The sequence below is a fragment of the Giraffa tippelskirchi genome, chromosome 10 (assembly GCF_054371585.1).
Source record: "Giraffa tippelskirchi isolate mGirTip1 chromosome 10, T2T-mGirTip1v1.2.pri, whole genome shotgun sequence".
Classification (NCBI taxonomy): Eukaryota; Metazoa; Chordata; class Mammalia; order Artiodactyla; family Giraffidae; genus Giraffa; species Giraffa tippelskirchi.
This window is the reverse complement of record NC_137284.1, coordinates 93,479,672-93,506,519: the sequence shown is the minus strand read 5'-3', so window position 1 is coordinate 93,506,519 and position 26,848 is coordinate 93,479,672.

The following is a 26,848-nucleotide window of genomic DNA, read 5'->3' as shown; positions in this document are numbered from 1 at the left end:
CATCAATTCCAAGTTGATTTCAATCTATTAAATTTTCTCATTCTTATGGGTCATGGCTTTCTGCTTTTCATGCCTAGTGCAGCTGGCACGATCATGACTTCAATGACCAATGCCATTTTATAATCCCCTAGCCTGATGAGAGGATATCACCCATATGATTACATTACATTATATATCGAAAGAGATCAAATTTAAGTCCCAAATCATTTCAACTGATCAAGAAATAAATTGTCTTATGTGGGCCTGACCTATTTAGCTGAACCCTTACAAGTAAAGTAGAGAGAGACAAAGAAAGTCAGAGGATTCTGTTTCTGGTGGCCTTGAAGTTGCAATCTCTATGAATTTTACAGCTGCAAGGAAACAAATTTTTCCAATTGTCAAATGAACATGAAAGAGGACCCTGAGCCCTACATGAGACCAGGCCAACACCTTGATTACTAATTTGCAAAGTTATGAGCAAAGAACCCAAGAATCCTGCCAGGACTTCTGACCTACATACTGTGAGGTGACAAATGGCTGTTATCTTCAGCCAGAAAGTTTGCAGTCATTTACAGTACAGCTATTTTGAGAGCTTCCCTGGTGGCTCAGATGGTAAAGCGTCTGCCTACAATGCGGGAGACCGGCGTTCAATCCTTGGGTTGGGAAGATCTCCTGGAGAAGGAAATAACAACCCACTCCAGTATTCTTGCCTGGAAAATCCCATGGATGGAGGAACCTGGTAGGCTACAGTCCATGCGGTCGCAAAGAGTAGGACACAACTAAGCGACTTCACTTTCTTTCTTTCTTTTCTTTCACAGTGCAGCAGTAGAAAATTAATACATCTGATAATGTTTTATTGTATGCCAGATATTGTTAATTTTGACTTGTTTAATCTGTATTCCTATGAATAGTCTTGATCTTTGTCCTTATACACAGTTTGGCTATTTGACAACAGCTTGATCATTTCAAGGGCTGCTTTTAAGTTTTCTTAGATGGACCCAGAGCAGTGTTTAGTCCAGGAGCAGTTTTTACCTGACTTCTGAAGCAGATGGCTCCACTCTCCCAGCTCAGAGTTCTCAACTCAGGGAGCAGCTGGGTTCTTTCCAGCTTCCCTTTCACTGCACCATTACTGAAGACTCTTTGACGGTCAGCTGGGGTAATTGTAGGGCTTATTTCATTTGGTTCCTGTTTCTTAGAGATGGGAACTGCCTTTTATTTGATACCCAACGTGTTAATGTTATATATTTTTTGTAGCTTTTCACTTGTTTCAAGCATTATAATAATATTTTAGTGACTGCTCCAGGATTACAAAATACATCCTTAATTTCTCATAGCCCACTTGCAGTTAATGTTGTACCACTCAAAACACAGAAACCATGGAGCCATTTGTTCCATGTACCCTCCACAATATATAGCTATTATACATAATATGTCTCCATTTGTTATAAATTATGCAAGAAACTATTCTATTTCTTTAAATAGGTGATTCATATAAACTGGTTAATAGGAAAAAAGAAAAACAGTATTCATTTGCATTTGAAATTTTTATGTTTATTCTTTGCGACTATTTACCCTCAGCCTAAGAAATTTCCTTTAGCATGTTGAAGTCTGCTGGTGATGATACTTTTAGTTCATCTAAAAATACTTTTATTTTGCTTTTGTTCTTGAAAGGATATTTTCTCTGGTTATAGAATCTGAGCTGATTTTTTTGTTTCAGTACTTTAGAGATGTTGCTCTTCTCTCCCTTTCTGCATGGTTTCTGATGAAAACTTAACTAGTAAATTATTTTTCCCGTGTGAAGAATGTATTATTGTTTTTCTCCTGATGCTTTGAAGATTTGCTATCCTGTCTTTGGTTTTCAATGGTTTGACCATGATGTGCCTTGGTGTGAGATTGTTTATTCTACTTGATGTCCTCTGAGCATGTTTTATCTATACATTTCTGTCTTTTTTCAAATTTGGGGACATTTTTTGGTCATTTTTGGGCTTCCCTTGTGGCTCAGCTGGTAAAGAATCTGCCTGCAATGTGGGAGATCTGGGTTTGATCCCTGGGTTGGGAAGATCCCCTGGAGAAGGGTAAGGCTACCCTCTCCAGTATTCTGGCCTGGAGAATTCCATGGACAGTCCATGGGCTTGCAAAGAGTTGGACACAACTGAGCGACTTTCACTTCAGTTCACTTTTGTCATTTTTATTTAACTTTTTTTTCTCGCTTCTGGGATTCCTATTATACATATGTTGGAATCTTTATTTGTGTAAAAGGTTCTGTTCTTTTTTTCACAATCTTTTTTCTCTCATCTCATTGGAAAATTGCTATTGTTCTTTGAGTTATTCTGTCAACTTCATCCAGTTGTTAGGATCATTTAGTAAATTTTTTATTCAAATATTGTATTTTTCAAAGACTACTGATTTTTTTATTCAAATACTGTCCGTTTGGTTTTGGGGTTTTATTTTTATTTCACTTTTGATGTTTTCCATTTCTTTTCATTTACTGAGCTCATATTTTATCTCATTGAAAATCATTATAATAGCTGTTTAAAAGTCCTTGTCTGTTCACTGTAACATCTAGTTCCTCTCAAGTTGTGATTCAGTTGCTTTCCTTTTCTCTTGACAATATGTTCCATTTTCTTCATTATTTTTTGTTGGGAAATTTTGGATTTATCCTGGACTTTGTGAATGGTCATGTACGCTCTTGATTTTGTTGGTTTTCTCTAATAAGTGATTTTCTTTTGCTTATGCACCTCTGCTTCTTAAACAGCAACTCCAGTCTCAGTTTGAATCATCTGTCTTTAGCTAAGATGCCTTGAATCTGTCTCATGCGTGTGTGGTTTAGGAATTAGAGAAACTAGCAGGCAGAATTTGGGAAAGTTATATCTCTTTCTCTTTGAGGAATCTCCAACTCTCTCCATCTGTGGATTCCCCTGACCACAGATTTTCTCCTGACACATTCACCACCGTATACTGGCTATGCACCCGGGCACAAAGTCACAGATACAAGGAGTTTAATTCTTTCTGCTCCCCTCTTCCAAGTGTTTCTTTCTCACCAGTTTCTGTCTATTTCTCTTCTCTCTCCAGTGCTTTTAAGTCATTACTCTTTTGCTTTATGTCCAGGTTTTATAGTCATTTACTGCAGGGAAGTTTTCCAGGAGAGCCTTATAACTTCATCACCTGAATCAGAAATCTCTGTTATTTTATTTATTTATTTATTTAGACTATGCTGGGTCTTCATTGCTGCTGGACCCCTGCACCACCAGGGAATTCCTCTCAGTTATCTTTTAAATTCAAGCATCTTGTCATTTGAAGGCAAAACACTGTCCAGGACCTCGTAGAAATTTGTTCAACTAGTTCACAGGATGAAAAGTATCTGCTGAGAAGACTACTTTCTGCAGCTATTGTTCATCTTCAAAGCACTTAACAAAATCTGACCAGTTTATCTTGAAAGTACTTCTAAATTTCACCTACCAACTCAAAAACTCTGCTGAAAACTCTATCTCTGGGAATTCACTGAATTTCTAGGTATAGCAGAATATGTGGTCTTTGTCCAGATTTTCCTACAATTTCAATTATTCTCAAGTTAGTTAGTCTTTATATATCAAAGTTAGCATTTTTGTAGCATCGTGCAAAACTTCCTTTCATTCTGTCTCTAAGAGTGTTTGATAACAGTGCTTTCTTGTAAAGAAGGCAGTGTGTTGTGACAATGTGAGGAAATTTTAACTAAGATACAAAAGCTCTCGTTTTTCAGTTTAGTCACTCAGTCGTGTCCAACTCTGCGCCGCCTTGGACTGCAGCACACATGGCTTCCCTGTCCATCACCAACTCCCAGAGCTTGCTCAAAATCATGTCCATAGAGTCGGTGATGCCATCCAGCCATCTCATGCTCTGTTGTCCCCTTCTCTTCCTGCCTTCAATCTTTCCTTTCAATCAGGGTCTTTTGCAATGAGTCAGTTCTTTGCATCAGGTAACCAAAGTATTGGAACTTCAGCATCAGTCCTTTCAATGAATATTCAGGAATGATTTCCTTTAGGATTGACTGATTTGATCTCCTTGCTGTCCAAGAGTCTCAAGAGTCTTCTCCAACACTACAGTTCAAAAGCATCAATTCTTTGACTCTCAGGTTTCTTTATGGTCCAACTCCCACATCCATACAATCAGTTCAGTTCAGTCGCTCAGTCGTGTCTGACTCTTTGCAACCCCATGAATCCATGCATTACTACTAGGAAAAAAAAAAAGTTCTCATAAAACCAGCCATTGATAAGGCACCATCAGTTTGGAAATCAACACTGTTCTTCCAAGACAAATCTTTTATTTATAGATATGAAGGCCAAACATTAATTATGTCTTGACCCTTGCTTTTTGTGGGCAATTCTTTGTGTTCTTGAACTTCACAGTTATTTGCAAATCTTACCAATATTGCAGCATCACATTTGTTGGTGAAATCTGCTGACTCAATCTAGATAAAGAAGCTACGTAGTCTTTCAGTTTGTTTCACAAAACCTCTTCAAGATCATGTAACATGTCATCAATACAGTCAGTCCTCTCTATCTGTGGATCCCAAATCCGTGAATTCAACCAACCACAAATCAAAAACATTTGGAAAAAATTCCAGATAGTTCCGATAAGTAAAACTTGAATTTGCCACATGCCAGCAACTATTCACATAGCATTAACATTGTATTTAGAACTAGTTAACATGGCATTTCCTTTATGTTAGGTATTATAAGTAATCTAGAGATGATTTAAAGTATATGGAAGGATGTGCCTACATTGTATATAAATATTATACCATTTTATATAAGGGACTTGAGCATTTGTGGATTTTGATATTCATGGGAAGGTTCTGGAACCCATCCCCCATGGATACCAAGGGATGACTATACTTCAACTTATCACACTGTTCAAGAGTATGAACTTTTCAGTTTCTTATACTGCATCTTGTTCTAGCATTTTTCTTACAAAAATTGTGCCTGATCACATTATTAGCATCTCACCTACTATGTGACCTCCTGTTTGGGGCAATAAGTTCTGCTACTAAATAATTCATTTTCTGGTCCTTTTTTTTTTTTTTTAACTGAATGTTACCTGCTTTTAGCAAGATGTTTAATGTTGATTTTGACATTCTAGCAGCCGTTTAATCAGCACCTTTGCTTCTCAAATGTCTGTGACTTGTATTTAAGTGTTTGTTTTTTCAATTTTGTTGGTGCCATTGCTACACTTGTAAGTTGTTTGACATAGCAGGGGTTGGCAAACTACAGTCCATGGGCCAAATTCCTCCAGAGGCCAGTGTTTGTATGGATATCCGATCTAAGACTGGTTTTTACATTTTTACAGAATTGTAAACAAATGAATAGAATCCCAGATGGCTCAGTGGTAAAGTATCTGCCTGCCAATGCAGGAGACATGGAATTGATCCCTGGGTCAGGAAGATCCCCTGGAAGAGGAAATGGCAACACACTCCAGTATTCTTGCTAGAAAAATCCCATGGACAGAAGAGCCTGGTGGACTACAGTCTGCGGGGTGGCAAAGAGTCAGACACAACTGAGTGACTGATTACACAAACAAACAAAACATAGAAGGGGTGACAGAAACTGTATGTGGCCTGCAAAGCCTAAAATATTTACTATCTCTGGTTGACATTTGTCTTGAACCACAGTTCCATATCCTCTACTGACCAATGACCAGCTTTTTAAGACAGCTGGCAGGGTTAGGAATATTGCCTATGTCAATGGAACAGAGATTTTCTGTCTCAGAACAAATGAGAAGTGTCACAGAAGTGAAAAGGGAATAAAGCCCACAGATGGCAGAGTGGTCAGGCTTAGCCTAATTCTCATTAATGTTTCAAATCCCATTTGGATAAGCAGAGAGCTTTGTATAACCTTTGTGTGGTACTTCTGTGCAGTAAGAATCAAAAACTCTATGATATCCAAGCTAAAATCCCTTGACATCTGACATCACAAAAGGTAGTGTTTGGTCAAAAGGCTTGGTTTCTTTAAATATTGTGCCCCTCTGGCATCCAGTTCTGGCTTTCCCCTGCCAAACTACCTAATTTTGCAAATTCCAGCTCAGGCTCAATACATCCATGCCTCAGAGTGGTCATCTTGAGGGAAGGAAATGTCATTCTGGAATCTTTGTGGTTGAATAGATAAAGCACCCGAATGGATGGTTGAAGACACAGGGAGAGAACAGAATTGTAGTTATAGGAGGAAAAATTATATAAAAAATTATATAATTAAAGCATTATAAATGAGGACTCTAGGAAAAGACAAAGGCTGAGAGTAGGCATAATTGAAGAGTATATAATCATGAAGATTAGAGATGAAGAGAACCTGTGTTTAGTCACCAACTCCTGAAATGTTAGTAGACATCTCTGAAAGCTTGGAGACTGATAAAAATTTACTAATTTAAATAAACTTTTGGGTTCACATCCTACATGGCCCAGTTAAAGTAAAAGTCTAGAGAAATATCAGAACTATAAAATAAAGAAGCTATGAGTAGAGAGATAGGAAGTCACCATATTCTTGCCAAACAGGCAGAGTGGGAAGGCAGGATAATATTGAGAAGAAATATTGGAATATACTGCCCTGTGGTAACCAGCCTCCAGGGTGGCCATCAGTGGTCCTTGCCTCTATTTACACCCCATGCAATCTCCTTCCTCACTGAATCAGAGCTGGATTGTGTGACCAATTAATGAAGACAACTATATACAACTTCTGAGGATAGGTCATAAAAGTTATTGTGGCATTTGCCTTGTTCTCAGGGCTCACTCTTCCTGGGGAAGTTAGCTGTCATGCCATGAGGACACTCATGAAGGTCTGTGAAGAGGACCACAAGGGAGTAATGGAAGCCTCCCACCAACAGCTAGCTCCACATGACTTGCTAGCCATGTGGTTGGGCTACCTTTAAAGCAATTCTCCATCACTAGTCAAGCTTTCAAATGATTGCAGGTCCCAGTCAATATCTGAATAAAACTCATCAAAATAGGAAAAAAAACAAAATACTGAGCCCCAAAGAACCCCAGCCAAGCCTACTGAAACTATAATAAAATAAATGCCTATTATTGTTTTAAGCCATTGAGTTTTAGAGCAATTTATTATACAGCAAAAGATAACTAATATACTGCCCTGTGAGGACCAAGACTGGGCAGTAAGTGGAAACTCTTGTCAATTGAGTAAATAGTTGATAAAAACTAGAAAATAGCGAAGGTTTCAAGGGTTGAAGATGGTAAGGGCAAATTTTGAGATTCAAAGTTAGGAAATCCAGCTTATATTTGGGTTATGTGTTATGTGGCTCAAGGTACATGGAAGAGGAACTGACTGCCAAGAGTTGGTTCTTTCAGCTTAAGATGCTTTTAATGTTCATTCTAGGTGGTTAAGTCCAGGAGAATAAGAAGGAAAGGAAGGATTCAGGACAGGAAGCCTGCCTAGGTAGAATAGATGTTCTTGTTGACCTACTTAGATGCCATTTACTGAGCATTTACTGCCATTTACTGAGTACAATTCCCCCAGTTATTACATCCCTCTTTAGAGGACTGCTGTGGTACCCCCCTATCCAGAAATGAATGAGAAGTTACATGCTTCCTCAGGGTGACCTGCAGTCATTAACTGTGAGATAAAACCTACTCCCCAGGCTCAGTGCTCGACAATTCCATGATGCTGCCCTTGCTTCACATCTCGCCATGGGATCAGACTGAGGCTGGGCTTTAGCTGAAACCACACCTTACTCAGCCTCCTCCTCTGGGCTGTTTTGCTGCCTTCACCTCATACAGAGTTCACCAGAGATCGTTCCCTGGTGAACTCCCTGGTAAATCGCCTGTGCAAGAATCCCTTCTGCAGGCTCTGCTCTGAGGAAAACCAACCTAACAACCAGGCTCAAAGAACATGCATATACCTATAGCATCTATTGTATGGCATTTTCCAGAAGCCATAATAGCCTCAGGTAGAGTGCAGGGGTAAAAACCCCACCACAAACTGATTTATACCGTGAATATTAAATATTAGTCTTACCCCTGAGAAAAATTTAGGAGGATTAAGAGGATTTGGAGGCAAGTCCATAACAATTAGAGGGGAGGTACAGTGATGATTATCTCCTAATTTTCAAGATTAATTTCTGAAGGACTAGCACAGACCATTTTCAAACAAAATGTAGATCTGTTTGGATTACTGGGATATTTGGCCCTATGGGAGAGTTTGTGGCTTTAGTATAATGTCTCAGTCCTATTTGGTTGTTTTTTTTAGAGTGTTTTTTTTCTTTTAGAGTGTTTTTTTAGGCATGTATGTGTGCGCTCAGGCGTGTCTGACTCTTTGCAACCCCATGAGCTGTAGCCTGCCAGGCTCCTCTGTCCATGGAATTTTCCAGGCAAGAACACTGGAGTGGGTTACCATGTTCTATTCCAAGTGTTAAGGCATACTGTACAATAAAATAATCGCTGATACCTATGTTTGATGCTTCTATCATAAAAGAAAATACAAACAGAGCTATATAATGTCATCTTCCATGGGGCTCAAAGAGTTCCCAGGAAGCTTTAAAGATGAAAATGAACCTAATAAAGTAAAAATCAACTATACTTCAATTAAAAAACAGAAACTAACACACCATTGTAAATCAACAATTCTTTAGTTGAAAAAATTTGCACATTGGGAGGATGTCTATTCCTGGAGGATAATATATCAAATCCAAAATCACAGCTTTTTATACTCTGCCCAAGCCAATAACCGAGGGAAAATAATTGATAGAAGAAGGATTTTTTAACTCTGTCAGAAAGAGCTTCAGGGCATAGTCCTCTATTAATTTTTAACTTTGATAGCCTCCTATTTGAGTGATATGCCATCATTGTTTTATAATTTTTCTCATCTTTTTTTAACCCAGGTGAGAATTCCTTCCATCTTTGGACTCAAAGTATAACAAATGTAGAAAATTGACTCAAACCCCTAGGTAGACTCACTCAACAGCTTTTTCCACCACCTCTTGCTACCAACTGGGCAGTCACTAGAGAAACTAACCCTAGGGAAAAAAGAGAGGGTCCCACAAGTTGATAATCTGCACACATGCATACACACACACACACATCATCAAAACAAAGCCTACTGGACTTCCACTCCCATCATGTATCCATTCATCAGGTCTAACTTCAGCTACACAGAAATGCTAGAGAAACACAGAATCAGTCACAGTTGCCTATCTCAGATTAAACACCTCCGTAGGAATGGCTCCAATCCTTACCACTTATTACTAACTTTTTATATTTTCCATTTGGTAAGAACACTGAAGTCAATAATTTTGAGTCTGTAATTGCCATCAACTCTCTGTGAGCCAGGGCCCTTCACCTCTCTGTGCATCTGTTTCTTCAGCTTCAGGAAAGAGAGATTGATTTTGATCACTGTTTCTGCATCAAGAAACAATGGTTAAAGGGGCTCATCCAAGATGGCGGCATAGGAAGACCCTGGATTCACCTCCCACAGACACACCAAATCTACGACTACATATAGAACGGTCCCTTCTAAAGGAGAACTGAGGACTGATTGAATAGCTTCTGCACAATTGGCAATAGAAGTACCACGCAGAGATGGGTAGGATAGACAGAGGCATGGAGTCTAGGGGAATCCCACCCTCAACATGGTGGCCTGCAGTAGGGATGGATATCGCTGAGGGGCACATGCACAAACTTACCCACCTTGAAAGCAAAAATGAAATAACAGTTTAAAGAGCACCTAGACTGCACAAGAAAGAAGTATGTCTGCCAGCAGGTCAGGGAACCGCTAGAACACTCTCCAGGAATGGTGTGTATGTATGTATGTGTAATATACATATATATATGTATATAAAATCTAATATTATATGTATATAAAATATATATACATAATCTAATAAAAAAGCAAACAACAGAAACAAACCCATGGATACAGAGAACAAACCAGTTAAGGTGGGGAGATGGGGAGGGTGAGGAGGCTTGGATGAAATAAGCAATGATTAAGAGGTATAAACTTCCATCATGGGGATATAGTGTATAGCATGGGGACTATGGTTAGTAATATTTTAATAACTTTGTACTGTGATAGATGGAAACTAGACTTATCTTGGTGATCATTTCATAATGTATAAAAATATCAAATCACTTGTTACATACCTAAAACTAATATGATATTGTAAGTCAATTAGGCTTCAATAAAAAGTAAGAAACTGGTTGAGAGGAGATGACTTTCATACAAAAAAGATTATATGATTACATAAATCAGAGGCTACCACAAACTACAGCCCCTACTTGAAGAATTCCTAGTATATTGAGCATAATAAAGGCTTTCATCAATAAATAAGTATGTTTGAAATTGTTGAAACAAAGAACTGTTGACCATGAGGACTTTTTGGGTGGAATACATACTGAAAATTCCATATAGCCTGTCTTTGACAGAACTTACTCCTTTTCAGCTTCATGGGTCAGTGATTATAGTTGGCCTGGTCAAACAACAGGATGTTCCTGTAAAGTTATTTTTTTAGATGGAATTAATGTTTAAACCAGTAGATTTTGAGTACAGCAGACTACTTTCCCACAGTGTGGGTGAACCTCATCCAGTCAGGTGAAGGCCGTAAAAGAAAGGCTGAAGCTTCCAGAACAAGAGATTTAGCCTCAAGACTGCCCATTGAAACCCTCTCTAAATTTCAGCCTGAGTGGCCTTCCCTGAAATTCTGTACTTAAAATTGTATCAGCTTCTACCTGAATTTCCAGACTATCAGCTTTCCCTGTGGATTTCAGACTTGCCAGCTCCCACAACTGTGTGAGCTAATTCCTTAAAATCAACCATTTAACCCCAATCTGAGTCTCTTTCTCTCTCCATATTTGTATATGTGAACATATATGTGTATGTGTATATATATGTGTGTGTGTGTGTGTATATATTTGTGTATATATTCCTGTTGGACCTGTCTCTCTGAAGAGCCCTAATATGCTGGTATTGTGTTTTAATTGAACCAAAGACATTCTAGAGTTGTAAAAATTTTCCATTTTCTGATTTTTGTTTTCTCGCGTAATTTGAACCCTCTTGAGAGGTGTGTGTGTGTGTGTGTGTGTGTGTGTGTGAAAGAGATAATTCTCTTCTGGAGGAAACCAGGAACAATATGATGGTGCAGAAAGGGTGCCATATTACAAGATAAAGATAATGTAATTAAAAGATCAGGAAAGGGGAGAGACCCCTTGTCACTCAGGGCCTTGACTGCGCCACGAGCAGAAGTGTTACAGTGGTGCCCTGCTTGCTGAAGTGATTTGTGTTTGTCCTTTCAAGTTCTGAAAACTGTGTTTTTCTGACTTAATGGCTTGTGTGCTCAAGAACTTGAATCTGAATTGTCTCCTGATAAGCCTTTTAGCAGACCAGGTCTGTTTGAAGGAGAGGATGCCATTGTTAACCCAAGTTCTTGGCACAGCTTCTGCTTCAAGTTGGCCCTCACTGAATGCCTTCCATGCTAATGAACAATTTATAAAAGCTATTTAATGGTGATCTTGGCATCATAGACTGTGTAGTTACTTTGGAATCCCTGGAGAACTCTTATTCTGGCATAGATATTCTGTCCCAATAGTCCCTTGACAGAAACAATTGCTACAAATAGGATAGACTCCTTTATAATTCCTAAATGAGCAAGGTTTTATCCTCTCAAAGACCCATTTTTCTATGTCTATGAAATACTAACAGAATTTCTACCCTTTAAAATTATTATGAATGTTGAATGTAATAATATATTTAAAGTCCTTAGCACAACCTGACACAATGCAAGTACTCAAGAGTTATTATGAACAGAACAAACAATAGTTTCTCAGATTTTCACTACAGATTTTAACTGAATATAGTTGTGTCTGGGAATGCATTGTTGGCCCTAGATATAAAGCAAGTCAGTATAATAACAGGCAGCCATGTATGAATCTCAGATCAGAAACTCAAGTGAGCACAAAATATACCTTCATTTTTTTCTATCATTCCATTTAATTTCTCTTTCTGGATTAAATTTTGTAGGGTGGTGGAAACTTTCTCTTATCAATTTAGAGTATCCCTTTCCCAAGGTTTGTCTTAAGTTCCAGGGGCTTTCAAGGAAGCTAAGGCATTGGGTGGACTGGTGGAGGTGGTGGCATCTTGCCCGCCAGTCCTGTCTCCAGCACATCTACAGAGACACCTGTAGTTATGGTTGTGGGAATGATCTCCACAGGTCAGGGTTGAGATGCCCCATTCCTGTCCTCACAGGCCCTTTTTATCTGGCTGTTTTCTAATCTTCTTCCTGACATGAGTGGGGGTTTGGCATCTTTCTGTACTTTCCTTGACTCTCTGGGGCATGCAAATATCAGCAAGGATATCTATGGCTGCCTTTCTGCCCAGACACACCATTTCCACATTTTTCCTGGGATCATGTCATCTCTCAAGGACTCTGCCTAGTAAATAAATTTTCTTCTATTTCTGAATCCCTTGGGGTAGAGTGGAGCGTTCCTATTTAGCTTTGTTAAATTTCTTCAGTAGTACTTAGTATCACCCCCTTATGGGCTCAGTTTTGACATCTGCAAGACTCATAGCTTTTGTTAGAATACTGCTGAGGTTTTGCTTGAAAAGGAGAAGGGGAAATACTTAGATTAAAAAATATATGTCAAAAATCCCAAACAACATTTTTTCTTGCCTCATAAGAAGTCAATGGTAGTCTAATGTAATTCAACATTTATAAAAGAAAAATTATTTCAGGTAAATATTTTGTTTAGAAACATGATCCGAAGAGGTAAGTTTTTGAAAGAGTATAAACTCTACCAGGCAGAGGGGATAAAATGCTATATGTAGGGAATTGGAGGTAGATCTCAAAGCCTTACCCAGTTGAAAGCAGGGCTGGTGGATGCTGCCACACCCTCTCCATATTTGTTAGACTCTGGTTGAAAGTAACAGAAAGAATAGCATTGAAACATGTATATTATCATATGTGAAACAGAACACCATTCCATGTTCGATGCATGAGACAAGGGCTCAGGGCCGGGGCAATGGGATGACCCAGAGGGATGGGATGGGGAGGGAGGTGGGTGGGGGGTCCAGGAAGGGGAACACATGTAAACCCATGGCTGATTCATGTCAATGTATGGCAAAAACTATTACAATATTGTAAAGTAATTAGCCCCCAACTAAAATAAATAAATTTATAAAAAAAAAAATTTTGAATGGATAATAAATGAAAAAATAAATAAATAAATAAATAAAATAAAATAAAAAAAGAAAGTAACAGAAAGCCAACCTGAAATATTGATAGCTGGCAATGGCACCCCACTCCAGTCCTCTTGCCTGGAATATCCCATGGACAAAGGAGCCTTGAGGGTTGCAGTCCATGGGGTCGCTAAGAGTCGGACACGACTGAGCGACTTCACTTTCACTTTTCACTTTCATGCATTGGAGAAGGAAATGGCAACCCACTCCAGTGTTCTTGCCTGGAGAATCCCAGGGATGGGGGGGGGGGGCCTGGTGGGCTGCCGTCTATGGGGTCGCACAGTCGGACACGACTGAGGTGACTTAGCAGTAGCAGTATTCCAAAGAAGAGTAACATGTCTCCTAGAAAGCAGGAGCAGAAACAGCTGCAGCCAGGAACAGAAATGCTATCAGTAGCTCTCCATCTTATCTCTGTTTCTTTCTTTTTGCCCTCTCTTCAGACCATCTACATCTATTTCTTTCATCCCTATAACACCAAAAGTAACCCAAAGAATTTTCCATGTTACTGGTACGTTCATTGATCTGGAAAGAGGCTGACATGAGTCTCAGATTAAAGTCCAGACTCCTTGGGGAAAAACTCTGTTGGCCCAAGCTGCATTTGGTGTACACGTCTGAAACAATTATTTGTGGCCAGAGTCCAAACTACATTTGAGGGCCTTCCCTGGCTGTCCAGTGGTTAAGACTTTACCTTCTAATGCAAGAGTATGGGCTTGATTCCTGGTTTGGAAGCTAAGATCCCACCTGCCTTGTGGCCAAAAAATGAAAACATGAAGCGGAAGCAACATTGTAACAAATTCAGTAAAGATTTTCAAAATGGTTCAAAAAAAAAAAAACAAAAAACTGCACTTGAACCAACATGGCCAGTCTGAAATCAACCTTGTGGATAAAAAGGAAGATGAGATAGTTTCTAGAAGGAAGAAGGAATAGAAAAGGAAGTGAGTGAGTTCTGAGCACACAAAATAATGGAATCTAGTCAATAACCCAGTGGTAAAATTCTTCTCTAAGTCAAATCTGTCCTCAGATCCACTCAAGAACTTTCTTCCATCGCTAGTGGGACAAATATGGGGAGAAATGAAAAGTAGAAAGCTCTCTTCATGAGAAAGTTTAGGAAATCTGAATCATTGTTTGGTAGTGAACTTTTTAAAGAACAACATTCTTTCCCATAGTAGAGGAGAGAGGAAAAGAAGAGACAAATGCCACCAACTTGACTAAGGGACAGGCTAAAATTATTATCTCTTGATATCTTCCCAGAAAAACCTTTTGCCATGGTGACTTTGAAGATTAAAGGTATTTGAGGGAAGGGATGGAAAATAACTTGGAGAGGTCCTGCCCCAGTACAGTAATATTTGCTTTATTGTGGCTTCATGAAAAGACTGTAACATTGTGAGCTATGCTCTCTTGGGACAGAGGGATGAAAAATGCAATGGGGATGGATCACTGACAGCTCAAGGCTAATTGTCTGAGTCAGAGGATGGGAGATCAAAGCAGAAAGTCATAGAAGGGAAAACAGGGCTACATGCCTCCCCTCACAAACACTCACAAAACAATGTTACTAATAACCCCATTCTTAGGAAAATTGAAATGACTTGAGATTTCATTGTTCATGCTTATGCAAAAGATTGAAAAAGAATAGAAAAGAAACTTAATAATGGTAGTTGCCTGTGGGAAATTGGATGGCCAGGCTACAGTGGGGAGAAGGAGACTACATTGCATACTCTTCTATTTTTACCCATATGATAGCTAATACAAAATAAAATGCATTAAAGCATTTTAAATGGTAAAATCATTAATAAGTAGCTGGAAACAAGAGTAAAGGGGGAACAAGTTTCTGGCCAGACTTAATGTATAAGTTTTAAAATGGGAAGTTTTATAACAAAAAAGAGATTATTTTCCTACAAGGAAAAAGAATCTGAAAAAGAATATATATATATGTATTACTGAATCACTGAGCTGTACACCTCTAGCTAATAGTTGATATTGTAAATCAACTATACTTCAATTTTTAAAAAGAAGTTATGTTGAAATGCATAATTTTGAAGATGGTGCAAATTAGTTTGTAGTTCAAAGTGTCTCTCCAGAAACACTTTCGAGAGGCATGTCGTCAGTTCTATGTCAAGGGAAATGAAGTGCACCTGTATCCAGCGAAGTCCTTCAAGAACCCTGCAAGGTTAAATCAATGTTCTTTTACTTCTGCGATAATATCAGTATGTCCAGAGAGGGTCCATATCTTCTGCATGAGGGGGAGGGCCTGGAATGGATAAAGTAAGAATCAGAGAAGCAGCTGACCCACAAGGACAAGTAGCACAAGCAAGAAGGAAACCTATGTTGTTGAAACCTCTGAAACTACTGAGGGACTGCTTGGTATTGTAACAGCTTAGCAATAGCTGACTAATAATACCCAAAACTTCTCTTCTCATGTGTTGACAATTCACTAATTGAATTCTCTAGGTCTGGACAAGTGTACTGCTGACATCTGAGAGTCCTGCGGGACAGTTTTGACCTGGAATATTTCAGGGCAAGTGTTGCCAGTCACCTGTGCCACAAAAGAACACGACTTCTGCCAAACATGTGGTTTTGTGCAAGCTCGTCTCCTGGTTGGGGCTGCAGAAAAGGTGAGTTGCACATTTTACCTCCTGACAATCAAATGAGTTGGCTTGTCGGATGGAGTTATTTAGGCCAGCCCATTTTGCTTCGTAGAGTTGCTGTCAACTGTCCTTTGGATGCCAGTTTTCTGAGTTTAGTTGTTTCGAGATCACCTTTGTGTCTATAGTGATAAAGCTATGCCTTTATATGGGGGGGAAAAGACATAGATTCTGCCTTTCTCTTTGTAATAAAGACCATGTGAAAAGGAAAAATGTCATCTCCAGCACCTCCCTTGAACACCTGCACTCTGCCTGCCTCCTGTGTGGTCAGAACTGATGCCCAGTGAAAAGAGTTATTAGCTGTGTGGTGGTGAAGACAGGACTCTGGACAGAGGCCCATCCCCCAACATGGAGAATCATCTTTGACTACCCATGCCACAGACCCAGAAACATACACTACAGAATCAGAGATTTACAGACAGCTTTCTATGTGCCAAGCACTATGCTACATACCAGAGCACATATGAACAAAACATAGGGAAATAAAATGTAAGTTTCTTCCTGGGAAGGTCATACTCTGTCAGGGCACATAGCAAATACCCATATTTGGATACAGTGATGCTAAAGCCTATTTATCCATGTTATTTGCTTGTTTAAGATATTTATTTAAAAACAAGAACCTCAGAAATAACCCAAACTGTGTCATTCCCTTACTAGGAAACAGATCTGTTCTTTAATACTACCAGTTTCAAAATGAAACACATTGTATCAGCTTAGTTCATTCTTTGGGGATTTTTTATGATGCCTCCCCCAAAAAAAACAAAAAAAACACCTCTAGCTTGTTTTCATTTCAGAAGCACAAGCTCTGCTGTTCGTTTTTCATTTTCTCCTGAATTTTCAACCTACAATGTCAATCCTGTAATCGTTTTATTTCCTTTTCATATGTGGCCCTTTCTGGTGACCTTTCATATCATGTGAGCTTCCTTTTTTAAAAACATATTTATTTATTTATTTGGCTGCATCAGCTTTTGGTTGCAGCAGGCATGCTCTTCAGTCTTTGTTGCAGCATGCAAGATCTTTAGTTGTGGCATGTGGGATTTTTTGCTCCAACTTGTAAACTCTTAGTTGTGGCATCTAGTTCCCTGACTAGGGATCATACCTGGCCCCCCTGCGTTGACACCATGGAATCTTAGCCACTGGACCACCAGGGAAGACCCTCAAATGAGCTTTCTATAGTCTTTTTTTTCCCATGGATAATCAAAGAAGGCAAGATTCATTTCCTTAATTTATTAGAGTTCTTCTAAGGTGGCAGGGAATGCTCCCTATCTTAAAATTTGTAAGATATTCTCAAGTTGAAAAAACCATGTCACTCAAGATGCGGAAAACTGAGATCAGTAGATACAGTTATAGAGAAGTAGATCTCTGCACAACATAAAAACAAATGTCTGATCTGCCTGTCTACCTTGAAAACTACGGGGTTCCTCCTTGCTCTATGAGTTCACACAGAGACTGGATGATCACATCTCAGGAACATGAAAAGGAAGGGTTGCGACTCAGAGGGTGGCCAGAGCAGGAAGATTACATCATTTGTGGGGCCCAGTATAAAATGAAAATATAGGACTCCCTATCCAGAAATTATTAAGAACATCAAGATGGCAACAGTAGAGTGTTAAACTAAGTATGAGGCTCTTCTGAGCACAGGGTCACATGTGACTGCTCAGGTAACACCTCACGAAGCTGGTCCTGGGTCTGAGAATTGACGATGAACTCAAGGAGGCCTTGGAGTCCTTACAAACCTGGAAGTATCAAAGTTTCACAAAATCAGCTGTCCTCAATCACAGAATTTAGAAGAAGATAGAGAAACCAATGGGTCCAAGAGTTTTAAACCTGGACTCAGAAGCTGTATCCTTGATGTTATATGGAAAATGTTTGTATCTGTGCATTTTCTGTGAGAAGAGGGTCTAGAACTTTAGTCTGATTATGAAAGGATTCTGGCAACCTCCCCACAAAAGTCAAGAATCTCTAATCCAATCCCCTCATTTTGTCCATGAAAAAAATTGAGATTTATAGGAGGAAAAATAACTTTTACAAATTTGGAAGGCTAATTCCTTTGGAATATTTTGTTTTTTTTAATATTTGTATTTATTTATTTGGCTGTGCCTGGTCCTAGTTGTGGAACTCAGTTTCTTCAATCTTTGTTGAGGCATGTGGGGTCTTTTTTTAGTTGCAGCATGTGGGGTATAGTTTTCTGACCAAGGATCAAACACTGGCCCCCTGCATTGGGAGCATGGAATCTTAGCTACTAGACCACCAGGAACATCCTCCTTTGGAATATTTTAAACTTTGAATCTAAAAGGGACTCTTTTCATCACTATGACTTAGTTAATCAATTTAGTTGCAATTGCCTCATCAGTAAATTTATGTTTGCCATGGCTTTTTCCATTTTATGCTTCTGTTCTCATCTTGATCAATAGTCTGATTCATATTTTATGGGACATTGGCTTACACATTGTAACTTTAATTTTAGGGTCTTAACCTCCAAAATACTTATTTGACTTCTAAAAAAGCATTGAAGATATATTTTTGGAACATTAAAGTTGGTTCCAGTTGTGGGGTTAATAGAGTAAAACTTCAGTCATGGGAATTTCAAACTAAGAGAAGAAGCTAGAGCCGTTTCCCACCCTCTCTTACTACTCAAGCATGACTGCTAATATAAGCAAATAGACAATTTTCATCAGAAATACTAGCATATGTATAAAAAACAGTAGATTTATGACATAAATGTCATTTTCACATTTCCTTTTCCAAGTTTCTGTGTACGTTGCCCTTAAAGCTCAACATGGTGAAACTTGGGTAATTACATTCTCCACTCATTGTCCTCTTCTGTCTCTTCTCGCTAGCATTTTCCTGTCTTGGGCCGCAGAATTATTTCCAGTTCACTGTGGTCTCCTTAGGGTCCCTCAGCCTGTTCAGGTCTTTGGTTCTATAGTACATCTTTGTAATATGGTCTTCTGAAAAATTTGTCATTTAATCTTTACAAATACCCCACAGAGTATGGCCAAAGTTATTTTCAAAGATGGCCATACCAGTGTATCCCAACCATGTGTTCTTTCTACAGTGTGATATTGACACTTCTCTGTCTGTGTTTGCTCCTCTTGAATCTGGGTGGGCCTTGGACTGTGGTGGATGTGACTCTGAGTGACTTCTGAGGCTAAGTCATAAAAAATGCTAGAACTTCTCCCAGATTTTTCTCCCTTGGGAGCCTTCTGCTGACATGGAAGAACTTTGCCATCTTGAAGCTACCATGCAGAGATCACATGAAGAGAGGGAGGAAGGAGGAAGAGAGAATTACCAAGAGAAGGAGGGAGAAAGAATTAGAAAGAGAAAGGAACCCCAACTTTTCTAGTCCCATCTGAGTCTTCCCAGCCAGGCACCTGACATATAAGTGGACAAGCCTTTAAATGATTCCAGCCTTTAGTGTTCAAACCACCACAGTTGATATCAAATAGAGAAGCAATAACCTGCCCCCTCTAATCCTTGCCCAGACTGTGGCAAAATAAATGTTTTCTTCTTTTGAACCATGAAATTTTCTCATTTTAAAGCACTAGTTTGGGGGTCATTTGTTACGCAGCCATAGTAACTAGCCAGGAGATAATGCTACTTGTAAGAATCATTTGGGTATAGGTAACCAAAAAGTCAATTTATACCTGTTTAAGCTTAACAACAAATTATCAACTTATGTAACTGAAAGGTCTGGAACTGTTGTTGATATGCTTTTAACAAGAGCCATATATGATGTCCCCAAGGCCCAGCCCCTCTTCATCTCTCCACTCTACTGTCTCCATGCTCCCCACACTTTCAGGCTGTGAATGTGCAATAAAGGTTGAGCAGTTCCAAATATTTACACTGTCAGATTCAGTTAAGCAGCAGCAAAGAGAACTGCTTGAACAGTCCAAACAGAGATCATAAGCTTAATTCCAGTGGCTAAATTTGACTTATCCCCATCCCCAAACCATGGAATGTGCTGATTAGCCATGCTACAGGCACATATATGGAAATCAGAAATTCATTCAAATACACCAAAAGTACAGGAATTGAGAAGGCTCTTTCTCCCAAATACATCTCTGGATACTGGTCTAAAAAAAAAAAAGTCAGTAAATACTAGCTAGCTAAGAAGCAATTACCCAGTTATTCTGGGACTATGTATGAGAAAAGGGATTTCAGCAGTGTTCCTCAGCTATAGCCCTCCAATCAGATGAACAACTTTGTCATTTGTTGCCCCACAAGAGCTGAGTTCAGATTTGAACACAGGTCTGACTGATATAAAAGTTTTTTTGCCCCAAACCATGATGAAATAGCATTTCTACAATCCGGTCTTTTCTTCTGATTTATTAAACTTCACAAGCTTGAGCAAGAAAAATGAGAAAGAAAATCTCGCTGTTGAGACTAAGAACATTTTTTGATGTGAGAGGTAGCTTTCAATTATATTCTGTTTGCCTTTTTCCTTAAGCTTCCTCCAGCTTTCTAGTATAACATCAAGCAGTACTTCACATTGGCTTGAGATTCAATGCAAAGAAATGTCTTCAGAACTTGTTTTTAAAGGATTTAAGAACTTGTTTTCAAATAATTTATGTTTTTAAAAATTTATTCATTTTTTCTTTTTTTAATTGTTTTATTAAGACAAAATTCATATGTAATACAGTTCACCCAATTCATTGGTTTGTTATATAAACAAAACTATGCAATCATCACTGCAATCAACTTTAGAACATTTTTATCACCATAAAAAGAAAGCTGGTACCAACTAGCAGCTATTTACCATTCCCTTCCCCTACCTCACTTGTCCACAACTTTCCTTATTTTGGACACTTCATATAAGTGGAATCATACAATAATGCAGTCCTTCTGATTGGCTTCGTTCATTTAGCATAATGTCTTTTTGTTGTAGCGTGTATTTTTATTTTTTTGCCAAGTAATATTTTATTGCCAGGTAATATTCTGCTATATGGATATACCACATTTTATGTATCAACTTATCAGTTGATGAATACTTGAGCTCTTTTCACTTTTGCAGTGCTTCTGTGGACATCCATGTACAAGTTTTTGTGTGAACATATGTTTTCATTTTTCTTAGATGTATATCAAAGATTGGACTTCCTGAATCATAATTAACCATTTGAGGATCTGCTAGACTGTTTTCCAAAGTGATTGCATCATTTTCCCACCAGCAGGGTATGAGGGTTCCAGTTTGTCCCCATCCTTGCTAACACTTGTTACTGTCTGACACTTTGGTTATAGCTATCCTGGTTGCTGTGAGGTACTATTTCCCTGTGGTTTTTATTTGCATTTCCCTGGCAGCTAATGATGTCAAGCATTTTTCATATGCCTATCTTCATTTGTCTATCTCATTTGTCTATATCTTTTGTCTGTATTCTTTTGAAAAGTATCTTTTTATTCTTTGTTCATTTTTAATTGGATTATTTTGCCTTTTATTATTAACTTGTAAGAGTTCTTTATGTATTCTAGATACAAGTCCCTTATCAGATGTTAGATTTACAAATGTTTTCTCCCATTCTGTGAGTTGCCTTTTCACTTTCTTGATGGTGGCCTTTAAAATACAAAAGTTTGAATCTTTGATGAACTCTAGTATACTATTTTTCTCTTGTATTTTTTCTTGTGCTTCTGTTCTCATATAAGAAAGCATTGCCTAATCCGGATCCACAAAGTTGTGTGCCTGTGTTTTCTTCTAAGAATTTTATAGTTCTAAGCTCTCACATTTAAGTGTTTAAAATGGGGTCCTGGACCCAGTTCCAACATGTGTATCAGATGGCAGGGCATGATCCCTAGTACCAGCAAACAATTCTCGGACACCAGCAGGGTACCCAAGAATTCAACTCAATTCTGGCAGTTTACCCAGAGATAGCATCATATTCCATAGGCTGAGGGTTCAATCCTGTAAGACCGCCACACTGACCTACTTCAGATGCCAGTTGTAAACCCAGGTTATTATTTGTATTGCTAACTGGCTGACTGTAGAAGTTCCCAACCTTTTCCTCCTCCTCCTCAAATTCGATTAATTTGCTCAAGGGACTCACAGAACTCGGAAAAACATTATAACTTAGTAGATCATTGCTTTATTATTAAAATACATAACTCATGAACAGCTAGAAAGAAACAAAGGTTTCATAAGTCAACAGGAGCCAAGCCTCCAACCCTGGGGGAAGAAGAGACAGGAAAAGGGGACTGGGCTTAAAATCAATACTTTCTTTAATTTAGATCATATTTAAATTGATCTCATTTAGAAAATGAGAAGCAGAAATGGGCTACTCAGGCTTTTTTTTAAGAGCTTCTTTATTTTTTATTTTTATACAATTTTTAAATGTTACATTCCATTTACATTTATTACACAATATTGGCTATATTCCCCATGTTGTACAATACATTCTTGTAGTCTCTCTTACACCCAATAGTTTGTATGTCCTACCTTCCAACCCCTATGTAGCTCCCCTGCTCTTTCCACTGGTAACTGCTAGTTTGTTCTCTGTGAGTCTGCTTCTTTTATGTTTTGTTCACTAGTGTATTGTATTTTTTTATATTGTACATGTAAGTGGTATCATACAGTTTTTGTCTTTCTCTGTCTGACTTATCTCACTTAGTACAGCACCCTCCGATTCCATCCATGTTGCTGCAAATGGCAGAAATTCATTCTGCTTTATGGCTGAGTAGTATTCACTGTATATATATACCACATGTTCTTCATCCATCTGTTGATGGACTCTTAGGTTGCTTCCATATCTTGGCAAGTGTAAGTGATGCTGCTGTGAACATTGGGGTGCATGCAATCTTCTCAAATCAGTTTTGAGGTTCTTTCAGATATATACCTAGGAGTGGAATTGCTAGGTCATATGGTAGTTGGGCTACATAGTCCTGCTAACCAAAAGGGCAGAAGCAATGAAAGGACCACAAGAGTGGAGCAAAAAGTTAGAAAAAGATAAATGAACATGTATCAGAAAAAAATAAGAATGCAAAATAAGAATGATACAGACAGAGAAGAGAGAGTAGCTTGTTCTAGGGAGTCAGAATATGGGAATTTATACAAGAGACTGCTTATTTAAAATTGAATTACAGACACAGAATCAGGCAAGAATGCTTGGGGAATGGCTCTAATTTTATTTTTGAGGAAGTGAACAAGGATTTGAGAAGAATCAAAAAAAGGGAAGAATTAAGTAGCAAATTTAAGGAACTTTTTTTAAGAAAAGAGAAATCGAAATAAAAGAATAGCATAAAATGTACAGAATCATAGGCCCATTCAGTTTAAGACATCCTATTTCCAAGGGCTTCCCAGGTGGAGCTAGTGGTAAAGAATCTGTCAGCCAATGCAGGAGACATAAGAGATAACTTCTATCCTTGGGTTGGTAAGGTCCCCTGGAGAAGGGCATGGCAACCCAACTCCAGTATTCTTGCCTAGAGAATCCCATGGACAGAGGAGCCTGGCAGGTTGTTACCTTCTATAGGGTCACAAAGAGTCGGACGCAACTGAAGCGACTTAGCTTGCATACATTTCCAAGTACATGAGGCCAGCCTATATTTGGTGAAGACTGAACAAATTTAATATTCTACCTAGGTTGGTCATAGCATATTAAAAAGCAGAGACATTACTTTGCCAACAAAGGTCTGTCTAGTCAAGGCTATGGTTTTTCCAGTAGTCATGTATGGATGTGAGTGTTGGACGGTGAAGAAAGCTGAGTGCCAAAGAATTGATGCTTTTGAACTGTGGTGTTGGAGAAGACTCTGGAGAGTCCCTTGGACTGCAAGGAGATCCAACCAGTCCATCCTAAAGGAGATCAATCCTGGGTGTTCATTGGAAGGACTGATGTTGAAGCTGAAACTGCAATACTTTGGCCACCTCATGCGAAGAGTTGACTCATTGGAAAAGACCCTGATGCTGGGAAGGATTGGGGGCAGGAGGAGAAGGGGATGACAGAGGATGAGACGGTTGGATGGCATCACCAACTCGATGGACATGAGTTTGGGTAAACTCCAGGAGTTGGTGATGGACAGGGAGGCCTGGCGTGCTGGGATTCATGGGGTCGCAAAGAGTCAGACACGACTGAGCAACTGAACTAAACTGAATTGAACAAATTTAGATTTATAAACATCAGAATTGTGCCTAGCAGGGAGAATTAAGAGTTCAATCAGGCAAGTAAACAATTGATTAGCCTCCAGTGCTCTTATATAGAATTTCAAGAATCTACTGGGTAAACCACTTTTTAAGGAAATGCTGTAGGAGATTTTTGTTAATATTTGCCTGAAGGAAGTGACAGATCATGAAAGGAATACAATCAGACCAAAGGCACCGCTGAATTTTTGTGTGTACTTTGTGTACTTTCAACTCAGATAAAATCATGAGTGCTGTGTTTCTAATTTTCTTAACAGGTGCTATTTGCAATACTTTGAATTTTTCTTTTCCAGTACCACGAATGTTCTGTTATGCAGTTATCTACCATAAAGTGATTTTCATAGCACATTTGGTTTCTTATAACATCATTTTATTTTTCATTAAAGTTCAATGAACCTACTTATCACTGTATTGATTGGTCCACTGTGGTATTGAGGAGCTAGCATGAGGTGGTTCCAGGTTCAAACCTTATGCTGGATGTGTCATTTAGGACAAAGCATCTCATCTCTCTGTTCTAAAATAATCACTACCTCAAAGGATACCCACTCCGGTATTCTTGGGCTTTCCTTGTGGCTCACCTGGTAAAGAATCAGCCTGCAGTGCAGGAGACCTGGGTTCGATCCCTGGGTTGGGAAGATACCATGGAGAAGGGAAAGGCTACCCACTCCAGTGTTCTGGCCTAGAGAATTCCATGGACTGTATAGTCCATGGGGTCTCAAAGAGTCGGACATGACTGAGCAACTTTCACTTTCACTTTCAAAGGATTGGTATAAAGAATTAGGTAATTTTTATAGAATATTTTCTATAACACCTTGTACCTAATAAGTGCTCAATAAATAGCCAGTATTCTTCTTACTATTGCTTGGAACAATCCTTGTCCTAGAAACAAACAAACCAAAAGCTGATGTTCTAAAGAGAAGGAGAGAAATGGACACTTAGTAGCTATTTCTAAGGAAAAAGAAATTGGCTTAGTCTCTTATTTTCAAGTGGGGATAATAAAAACACCAAAGTGGTTGTGAACATTAACTGGAACAGTGCATTTGAAGCACCACACAAAATGCTTGGCACTGGATCTATCAGAATACTTAATGACAAGCTCCAGGTTAGTGCTGTATAGAAATGAGTCTTTTCATGGCTCTAATTTGAGAAAGGTGATCATACTTTATCTGCAACCAGCAGTGGAGTCTGGCCGCACTGACCCTTGGTCAAAAATGGTAATCTTACAATAGCTGCAAGCCCTGTGTACTTAATGCAAAGATTTATCATTATTAGAATGGAGATTTAGATCAAATACAGATAATTAGAAAAACAAATCCTTTTGGGTGAATGCTTTTCCTTGCTAAGCAAAAAGATCTTGGAGCCTTGAGATGGGAAAAGGAGAAAAGAACCCAAAATGGGGAGGTTTGAAGTCAAATAGCTGTGAAGCTATTTCACAGCTAAATCACAGTTCACATGGGCATTTGGAAGCAGGGTGTGGACAAACATTGTAGTCACCTCTGGGCAGACAAGGAAGGGTCTTGGCACTGGGCAAGGGAGAGAAAGGAAGCCAAAATGGAAGTGGATTGAGCGGGGGAGGGAGAGGGGAGGAGGCAACACTTCTTACCACTGAGCTGTCTTGAACATGGGGAGAGGTGTTTCTATGAAAAACAGAGAATTAACTGTTAGTGGATAAGCTTTATGCCTAGATTTGGGCTTTTGTTGAGATGTGATGGTATCATGTAGGAACATTTAAGTCCTTTCTCATGACCCAACATGAGAAGCCCAGGTTGATTATACTGTGGTTTGGAGGCTATTTAAAGTTCAGTATTTTATTTTAACAGCCTGTAAAGCTCTAGTCTGAATGGTGTCTCAGTAAGTCCAACATAACCAGCCTTTCCTCTGGCAGACAGATAAGTAGGGCCACTGAATGTGGGAGCAGAGGCTGTCCCTTGCCCTCACAAGGTCTCCAGAGGGGTGAGTGGGAGATCACTCCCTCCAGTGAGCCTGTTCTTTTCACCATGATGCAGAAAAGGAGCTTTTCTGTAACTTGTACGGTCATTCTAAGTGAGTTAATACTGACTATGGGAATTGATCATGTTTATTCACCTCAACCCAAGGTAGTATGTTTGTGTATAGGGGCCATTTGGCCCCAAAACAAATTAACAGTCAAACACTAGAATCGTATGTGGCATAAGATGAGCACAGTATGAGAGGCTTGTGGACATGGGACTGAACCTGACAGAAGGAAGGGGAGATTTGTGTCTCTCATTTCATCTCACACTTACCTCATGGGCCTCCACTCATCTCTGGGTGGAACCTAAATGGAATTTGAAGTATTGTCTAACTCTCTTTCTCTTGATGTCAGGGTACAAGCAGAAACTCTCAAAAGAGTTGATCAGAGAGAGTTTAATGAAGTAATCTTTTACAAAAATGTCGGCAGAGTTAGGGGAAACCAGTAACGGATGGTGATTCCCCATGGTTGGCAACCTCTAAGTCAGGAGTGACAAGGGAAGGAGTAGGTATCAGAATTTCCAGAGATGGCCCTTCAGGGTCAGTGACCTTTTGTAGAAAAGAAGCTCAGTCACAACCATAGTGCCTTTCTTCCTTATAGTACCAGTATCATAACACCTGTACCACTCAAAGAAGAATGTTCTGGAGTCAAGGGCAAATGGATTCTTCTTTCTTCTTCCTTCCCTCCAATTTTTGAAAAGCTTTACACATTTTATAGGGCATATTTGGATTCTGACTTGTAAAGTTTTTTGTTTTTCTATTATTTCTCATTGTTTTTAATTGTTCTTGTAGAGAAGAATTCCCTTATTCCCTATGTTATGAATGGATTCCAGATTCTTCTTTTTTTAATGTTTATTTCTTAGGCTGTGCCAAGTCTTAGTTGCAGCACACTGGATCTTTGACTTTTGCTATGG